At 37.8% G+C, this 10,163-nt stretch overlaps 1 pseudogene; it reads left to right on the top strand.

Moving 5' to 3' along the window:
* The first annotated feature begins 2,244 nt into the window (after positions 1 to 2,244).
* LOC110287445 (small ribosomal subunit protein uS12 pseudogene) lies at positions 2,245 to 2,664 on the top strand (annotated as a pseudogene).
* Positions 2,665 to 10,163: the final 7,499 nt, after the last annotated feature.

A 10,163-nucleotide genomic window follows, 5' to 3' on the forward strand; every position in this document is an offset into this window, starting at 1 on the left:
CATCATCCTGAGTGAGGTAACCCAATCACAAAGAACTCAAATGATATGTACTCACTGATAAGTGGATATTAGCTGAGAAACTTAGAATACCCAATATATAAGATACAATTTGCAAAACACATGAAACTCAAGAAGAACAAGACCAAAGTGTGTACACTTTGCCCCTTCTTAGAACTGGGAACAAAACACCCATGGAAGGAGTTATAGAGACAAAGTTTGGAGCTGAGACGTAAGGATGGACTATCTAGAGACTGCCATACCTGGGATCCATCCCATAATCAGCCTCCAAACGCTGACACTATTGCATACACTAGCAAGATTATCCTGAAAGGACCCTGATATAGCTGTCTCTTGTGAGGCTATTCTTGGGCCTAGCAAGCACAGAAGTGGATGCTCACAGTCACCTATTGGATGGATCACAAGGACCCCAATGGAGGAGCTAGAGAAAATATCCAAAGAGCTAAAGGGATCTACAACCCTATAGGTGGAACAACAATATGAACTAACCAGTACCCCCGGGAGCTCATGTCTCTAGCTGTATATGTATCAGAAGCTGTCTTAGTCAGCCATCAGTGGAAAGAGAGGCCCACTGGTCTTGTAAACTCTATATGCCTCAGTACAGGGGAATGCTAGGGCCAAGAAGTAGGAGTGGGCGGGTAGGGGAGTTGGGGGGGGGCATGGGGGACTTTTGGGATAGCATTGGAAATGTAAATGATGAAAATACCTAATTTTAAAAAAAGGAAAAAAAAAAGAAAACCAAATACTGAAAGCAATCAAAACTTTAACCAAATAAAACACAATAATTAAGCAAAAAAAAAAAAAAAAAAAAAAAACAAGGCTACCAGAAACAATTGCTATATTCTGAATTTCTTAGTGTTAGCATTCTGTCTAAACTCCACCCCACAGTTCCCTGGCAACAGTCAGGTATGCTCCTTCCCACAGTTACCTGACAACATCCAGGTATGCTCCTCCCAGCAGTTACCTGACAACAGCCAAGTAGACTGACCCACTATAAAAGGGGCTGCTTGCTCCCTCCTCTCTCTCTCTTGCTTTCTCTTGTTCTCTTGGTCTCTTGTTTGTCTGATTCCCTTCTCCATCTCTCCCCATTCCCTTCCCCCATCTCTCTCCACATGCTCATGGCTGGCCCTTCTCTAGTTTTCCCTCTCTGCCTTTCCCTGACTCTATTACCCCCTTGACTCCTGTCCCCATGCCCTGAGTAAACTCTATTCTATTCTACACTGTCCCTCAGGGGGAAGAGGATGTCTCAGCATGGCCCTGCTGAGACATCCCCTTCCCCAACACCTCATCTTACATCCACTAGAACATATCTCCCTTTTCTTTTATCTTTTTATAAACACATCCCTTAGTAATGCAGATTTGAAAACTGTTACTAGTTCTACTTGCCTTGCTTCTATCCCAATGGGCGTTTTTACTTGTGTCTGTTTTTAATCCTAGAAGTTCCATGACTGTTAATATTATACATAATTATCATTATTTTTCTCTTCTTTAAACGCCCATTAAATAAACTTTGTAAGTTCTAAATCTACCCTTAATGTATTTTTCACAGTTTCTCCTCAGCTCTCTTCTATACTGTTAACCTAGCTGGTTTTCTGATTTTATTTTTTGGAAATTTATTACAATAAAATGTCTATACAATAAAACACAGGCATATGAAAGCATAGTTTACTGGCGAGTATATATGATGATGTAACGATCACCCCAATTAAGACAGGACATTTCATGACACCAGGAAGGATCTTGATATCCCTTTTGCTCTTCATCTCCCATAGTCCTATCTTAGTTATTGTATTCCTGTGAAGAGACATCATGAGAAAGTCAACTTTTATAAAAGGGAGTATTCAACTGGAGGGCTGTTTATAGATTCAGAGGCTTAGTCCACAATCATCATGGTGGGGAGCAGACAGATATGGCTCTAGAATAGTATTTGAGACCTTTATATCCTGATTTATAGGCAGCAGGAAGAAACACTGGGCCTTGTGTGGGCTTTTGACGTCTCAAATCCACTCTCAGCAATACACATTGTACGGCAAAGTACATGCCGCTTAATCCTTCCAAACAATTCATCAATCGGGGACTAAGCATGCAAATATATAACCCTTCCAAGGGGAGCCTTCTCACTTAAAACATCAACTGTCTAAAGAAACTCACTAATAGGACTAGAGAGATTTTCCAGTGTTTAAAAGCACTTGTCGCTTTTTCTCTTGGGCCCGTGGTGCCGGCAAGATGGGCAAGTGTTGTGGTCTCTGTAACTGCCCAGAAGCTCCAAAGTCACCCACGGGACCTGAAGTAGCATGATAAACAGTACAAGAAAGCCCACTTGGGCACAGCCCTGGAGGCCAATCTGTTTGGGGGTGCCTCTCATGCAAAGGTTATTGTGGTGGAAAAACTAGGGGTTGAAGCCAAACCGCCAAATTCTGCCATCAGGAAGTGTGTCAGGGTGCAGCTCATTAAGATCACAGCGTTCGTGCCCAATGATGGCTGCTTGAACTTCACTGAGGAAAATGATGAAGTTCTGGTTGCTGAATTTGGTTGAAAAGGTCATGCTGTAGGTGATATTCCTGGAGGCCCCTTAAGGTGGTTAAAGTAGTCAATATGTCTCTTTTGGCTCGATACAAAGGCAAGAAAGAAAGGCCAAGATCATAAAATTTCACAATGGAAGCACAGTAATAAATTTTCATATTCTGAAAAAAAAAAGCACTTGTCAGTCATTCAGAGGACTGAGGTTCAATTTGCAGCACCCATATGTTGGCTTTTTCTGACCTCTGCAGGAATATGGTGCACATTCAGTCAAGACACTCATACATATAAAGTAAAATACAATTTAAAAACCTAAAAAAGTAAGTACAAAAAAAGAAACAAACCTATAAATGTTATTCATATATCAAGGTCACTTGATCTAAAATATGATTTGTGAAAACGAAGAGTGTCTGCATTTTTCTCTTCAGTTGAAAGTATCAGAAATGTATTATTTTCTCTATTATTTATTTTTTATTCACTTTACATCCAAATCGCAGCTCCCTCCATCCTCTCTTCCCAACTCTACCCTTAAGAGTTCTTCATCCCATTGTCCCTACCCCTTTTCCTCAGAGAAGGGAAGACCCCCCTTGAGTACCACTCCACCCTGGGGAAACTAGTCACAGCAGGGCTAAGCAAATCCTCTCCCACTGAGGCCAATCTAGGCAATCCAGTTAGGGAAACACTTGCTCAACTATGTTCACACTAGCTTTATTCGTAATAGCCAGACACCGGAATCAACCTAAATGTCCCTCAAACAAAGAATGGATAAAGAAAATGTGGTACATTTACACAATGGAATACTACTCAGGTATTAAATCAAAGACATCATGAAATTTGCAGGCAAGTGTCTGGAACTTTGAGAAATTGATTTGTTTTTTATTGCTCTGTAGAATCCCATTGTGTGGATATCATTGTTTATTTTCCTACTGATGTGTGTTTAGATTGTTTCCAATTGTAGCTATTATGAATATAATTCTATGAACATTTGCATACAGAACTCTGTGTGTGTATATATGCATTCATTTCTGTTGAGAAAATACTTTCCAGTATAATTAATGAGTCATGAGATAAGGTTATACTAAGCTTCATTGAAAAAAAACAACCTACCAAACTACTTTAAAAGTGACCATACCATTTAAGTATCCTGAGAATTTAGTATTTTCGTATTTTCTGAGAATCCAGTTAGTCTATATCCAACTCTGAACTTGTTATTCTCAATCTCTTTCATTTTACAAAACTTACCAGCTGTCAAGTGATATGTTATGATTTAATTAGTTTTCTTTATGTGACAGGGTTTCGCTATGTGGCTTAGGTTTAGTAGTCTGGCCTTGAACTCTCAACCCTTCAGCCTCCTAAATACTGGCTTTATAGGCATGTGCTACCATATCCAAGTTTTCATGATTTTAGTTTGCATTCATCTGATGAGTTATGAATTTCAGTTATCTTTTCACATACTTTGTAGCCACCTTATCATTTGTATGTTTGATGCATACTTTCAGTTATCTACACATTTTTTCTAAGTTGTGGTATTGAGCCCCTATTGAATTTCAAGAGCTCCTTATACATAATTTCAAAATAATTGAGAATAATGTTCCAAAGTATGGCATCTCACTGTTTTGCATGTGTCACTTGAGAATCATGTGTATGTGTGCACTTACTGGAATTCACATAACCCAACAAACATGCATAGGTCAGATAACAACCTATGGAACTTGTTTCCATACTTCTACTCTGTGTTCTGGGGGCTGTTCTGAGGGTCAGTAGTTTTGGTGCTATGTCCTTATCTGATTAAACATTTTATCAGCTCAAAAGATGTATTTTATTTATCTGTACATGGGTATGTGTGTATGATTATATGTAGGTGTGCCCCTGTGTGTGTGGATGCTCAAAACAAGATTCCTCTGACTGGAGTTAAAGGTGTCATATGTGTGCAGAATTTCAAACTCCCACCATCATGATTGCATAAGAAGTGCTACTATCAGTTTAGCCATTCCTACATCCCTGAGTCAGGCTTTCAAAATGTTTGATAAAGAGTACTATTGTGGAGCTGAAGAGATGACTCAGTGGTTAAGAGTGCTGACTGCTCTCCCAAAGGTCCTGAGTTCAATTCCCAGGAACCACATGGTGGCTCAGAACCATCTGTAATGGGATCCAATGCCTTTTTCTGGTGTGCAGGTATATGTGCTATAAGTTATATCCCACAATCTCAGGAAATAGTTCTCTAAATTATTTTTAGAATTTCTATGTTAGTTTTTATATCTGGGTCCTTTATACACTTAGTAGGTTCTCTTTGTTGTACAGTGTGCTTCACAGAAATAACTTAAGGAAGGAAACATTTCTTTTTAGCTTACAGTTTCCAAAGTTTTAGTTTATAGTTATTGTCTCTGTTGATTTAGGGCCTGTGAAAAGGCAGACCATTGTGTCAGTAGGAACATAAGAGAATAGCTATTCGCCTCATACTAGACAAGACATAGAATATGCCTTGCCCACATGCTTCCTCCATCTTTTTGTTTTTTATTCTAACTGGTCGCTTCAGTGTCTGAGATGATGGTAACCTCACTTACCAAGTGTCTTCTCCTCTTAGTTAATCTTCTCTGGAAACCCCATGGTGTGCCATATTACATCACACATGATGTATAATCTTTCTGCCTCTGTATGTCTCATCTCTCTCCCCACTTCCTCCTCGTGTGCGCACATGTGTGTGTGTGTGTGTGTGTGCATGTGCATACATGCTTGTGTGAATGTAGTCTTAAATCATTTTTTCCTTTTCTTTAAGTGTAGGAGTGCTTACTTACATTCCTGAAAAGGGCATCAGATCCCTTTATAGATAATCATGAGTCACCATGTGGTTATTGGGAATTGAACTTAGGACCTCTGGAAGAGCAGCCCTTAACTACTGAGACATCTTACCAGCTCCCTCTTAAATCATTTTTGTCAGTTAATAGATTTCATCTTTTCCTGTGGTTTAAAATTCATGTGGAAACTGGATGCAAAATACAAGTTCTTATTCCCTCATCCTCACAAACACCCTTGCTATCATCAATATTAAATTTGGTACAACTATGTTAAAGACATTGTTATCAACCATAATATAATTTAGATTAGGCTTTACTCTTATATTTGTTGTACTTCATAGTGATCTCAGTCAGTGTGTAAAGACACATGCCCATTATTAAGAGAATACAGAATAGTGTCACTGGGCTAAAGAGAATTTGGGAATGGAGGACATTGGAAAATTTAGCTGGGTAGAGGTGTGGAAATCATGTAAATAAATTTAATTTTAAAAGGAACTGTCAGACCAGGAGTATATGTACTTACCTAGCATGTACAAAGTCCTAAGTTCAATCCTCAGGAAAAAGAAAACATAAAGAAACCAGCTATTCTCTAGCATCTGAGATGAGTATGTGCAATGAATTCAGAGGTAAAGATATTCAAGCACACCCACGTATACAGTAAGCATTAATGGATATTAGATCAGCTTTTTTTCATGTTACACATTTCTAATTTCAGTGGAGTAACTCCTCAGCTCCTTTTGTCCAGTAGGCCCAAGCCTACTGAAATTCCAAGGAGAATATTGGGCTTGGGAAATAAGAGCCAAAGTGTATCTTGAAAGGTTCAAAAAAGTTCTCAACTGAGTGAGAAAGGGGCACCTATCTGAAAGAAGGATTTGTGTGAATTGGTTGAGCCATATTTCTCTCCAGCTGTGCACTCAATTGTCCCTAGTCTTACTGCGTGTGTTTGATTTCTGATGTGTCCATCTTACTACTAAAAAGGCACTAGAGAAAATTACATCTGTCATTTTGTAAGCCTACTCCAGAGGAAAAGTCTTAGGTAAACTTGTTACTTCAGCATCATCTTTTAAATAACTAGCCATTTCTGAAAAGTCCCAACTACTTTGCAATTTTGCCTGTAGTTCCTCCAGACTCTAAAAGCTTGAATTATAAATATGGTTATAAAGTTTTTCTTGAGACCCAACTCCTAAGGATTTTATTTGGCTTTCCTGATTTCTCCTAATTCACTTTGGTTGCTGAGTTTCAATGGATTTAAAGTGTTTCTTTTCCTGTCATACGACCATGAAAATGGAGTAGTATTTGTTAAAAGCTATATGACTGACAAAACTCAATAAGAAACACTTTTAAACACTACTATTGAAAGAAGACCTCATCTTTGAAACAGTCAAAAGTAACCAAAGGTAGAGATCTGAGTAAATTACATTAGACTGCATTTTTAAACCATTAAACCTCAGTGTCTTATTTTTATTGAGTCCCCCCCCTCAGCTGAAATGCTTAATTAATATTAAGTCATTAATTTAATTAATGACTAACACAAAATTCTTAGTTTTTCACAGGTTATCACAGAGTAAGTAACTCTCTCATTTCCTCTTGAATATATATATATATATATATATATATATATATATATATATATATATATATCTTCCAAAACTGCTTGCTCCATTGAGAAAACACAGCTATCTTTCTTTGGCAATGCTTGCATGGTGCTTTCTTTTGATGCTAAGTAAATATTTGTTCTCTATGCTATTGAATAAAAAAATGAAAGGAAGAATGGAAACAAATGGAACCCAAGATTTTTCTGTGTTGAGACTATGAATATATATATATATATATGTGTGTGTGTGTGTGTGTGTGTGTGTGTGTATATATATATATATATATATATATATATATATATATGACTCTAACTCTTACCACATGAGGATACAACAATAAGATGCCTTCCTAGAGAAAGTGAACCTTGACCTTAGATTTCTCAGCCTCCAGAACTGTTAGAAACACATTTGTGTTATTTATGAAAAAAAACCACTCCAAGGCACTTTCATTACAGTATCCTAAATGTATTTTAAGACATGATTACTTTGAGTTTTCCTATATTTTGAACAAAATCCAAAATGACAGAGATCACCCTCATTTCATTTGCTAACTCTAATATGTGTTCTCTTCCTCTGGCTTCCTTGATTGGTTAGTTACTAAAGCCATTAAATGCAAAGAATGATACTAGTCAATTCTGTATGAAGAGGGTAGCAGTAGCATGGACATAAATCTCACCCACAGCACCAAAACTTTCAAACTTCAGTATCCTCTCTTTACCTGTCTTACTTGGCCAGCTGTCCCAGGCTTCCCCAGACTTGGGATGCCATTTGAAATCCACAGCATTATCTAGTTACTTGTGTCAGCAATGGATGTGTGGCCCCATAAAAGTGATCCATGACTATTGCTCTGTGGATATATTAAATCTGACACCAATTACACCCTACCAACATTTCCAACCAATGGAAAAACACCCAAATCCTGTAGAAACATAAACAATTGTGTGTGAATGTGAGTGTGTGTTTGTGTGCGTGTGTGTCTGAGTAGCAACACGAAGTTATCACTTTAGTGATTATTTGTTATAGTGAGGAGATTCCTTTTCAGAGAAATAGGAAAGTCTTCAGCAAACCTATTTTGACATTTGCCTTAATGGCAGAAATATGTAGCAATAGGAATGCATTGGATACTGACCATTAATACTTTTTCCTAGTTTAATGACAAATGTTTGCAAGTGGGAAACATATCAAAATATGTGCTTGAATTATAGAACACAAGCCTTAGTTTTAAACATTTAAGTAAAAGCTGTTTCTGAAGCTCAGGAAAAACAACATTGGTTTGAAATCAACACCTAATATTCTCCATTACAGCCTAAAGTCTAATGCTTTAAGTAAACTTGCAGAGACAAAAGCATGTTCTCCACTCCTCCCTGAAGAGTACATGAACCCAAATAAGTCCTATTGGTGTCCTGCGTTTCTGTAAATCTTCTACATAGTTATAATACCGACAAACTGTTTGTTTGGAGTGTTTGTTGATTTTTTTTTCAGTTAGTGAAGAAGAGGGAAGTGGATATGGGCATTGAATCTTCGACTCAAACAACTTACTTATCCAACTAATGTCATATTGTAGGTCGTGCTTACGTGCGTACATGCCTGCGTGTGTGTGAGGTCAGATTGTCCTCTAATTACCGCATCCCACCAATAAAAAGGGGAAACAAAAACACAAAAATGTAACAAGCTTTGTCCTTCCTGCAGTATAAACATTTCACTGTTGTTCTATTTAGAGCTTTTCTTCCTCAGGGATGCTTGTAAATTGACTTTTACAGATTCTCCCAGCAGAATCTTGACTCTGGCATCCACAAAAGAGTAGTTGGAAAACAATGATACCCTAGTAAAAGGGGACATTCTGTTTCTGGTTTTTGTTCTGTGTTAGGTTTCAGCATGGCTCCTCTCACCCATAAGCTTTCCTCCACTCTTCCCACCCTTAAAATCTACAGTGTTCTTCAAAGAATCCATTCTCCTAACTCTCCATCCCTTCCTCATGACCTTTCTGGCCTCTGGCTTTTCTTCTTCTTTGTATTTTCCCACTCATGTGATTTTTAACTCTTGCATTAGCAGAAGTCTTTTTCTAGAAAACCTGTTTCTCCAACCCTACATCATACCCATGACACCAGCTTGCAGTTACAACAAAATCTAATTTATTCCATTCTGAATCTACATTCTCTTTAGTATCCTACAACTGAAAGCCTGGAAGAATTAATATTTTTTAAAATTCCTTATTTAAATTTTTGAGGTTATAATACAGTTACATCACTTCTGCCCTCCTTTCCCTTCCTCCAAACCCTCCCAAATATTCTATTCTTGTTCTCATTCAATCCACAACCTCTTTACTTATTCTTATTGCATGCATATACACAATATATAAGTATATATATATATATATTCCTAAATATAATCTGTTCAGTCTTATAATTGTAATTGTATTATATTTTCAGTGTTGAAGATTTTATGTTGGATATCCAAGTGGTTTGCTCTTGCCTGGGGAAGACAACTTCTCCCATTCTCAGCATTCCTTAGTTCCTTGTAGTTCTTTGGAGTTTACTTTGATGTTATGTCTCCTAGTAACATCAGAAGCTACATCCATAAAGTCTCACCAACATGACAGCCTAAACATGAGCTGAACAAGGACAACAACAATGGCATGCAAATGTGGACAAGAGAAAGCTCACTAGGCTTTAACCCTATACATAGAAGTTATCTTGGGCTGGTGAGATGGCTCAGCAGGTAAGACTGCTCTTCTGAAGGTCCTGAGTTCAATTCCCAGAAACCACATGGTGGCTCACAACAATCTGTTATGAGAGCTGATGTCCTCTTCTGGCATGTCTGAAGACAGCTACCGTGTGCTTACATATAATAATAAATAAATCTTTGGGTCAGCAGGGCAGACCAGAGCGAGCGGGGTTGACCAGAGCAAAAAGAGGTCCTAAAAAAATCCATTCCCAACAACCACATGAAGGCTCACAACCATCTGTACAGCTACAGTGTACCCATATACATAAAATAAATAAATATATCTTTATAAAAAAAGAGAAGTTATCTCTTTTTAGTTCTTCTTCATCTTGTTGTTATGGTCAGTGTTCAAACCCTCTAGACTTAATTTCTCTTAACAAACACACAATTAAGAGGGTCTTTCCCATTCACCAACATCCCATTTAAATAATATCATAGCAAATGTTTCATTTGGCTTCTTGTGTTAACACTGTCCGTTCCTTGAGTACTCCCAACTCCAGCACTTCAGAGT

This window comes from Mus caroli, unplaced genomic scaffold (genome assembly GCF_978045245.1).
Source record: "Mus caroli unplaced genomic scaffold, Mus_caroli_1 scaffold_5, whole genome shotgun sequence".
Lineage (NCBI taxonomy): Eukaryota > Metazoa > Chordata > Mammalia > Rodentia > Muridae > Mus > Mus caroli.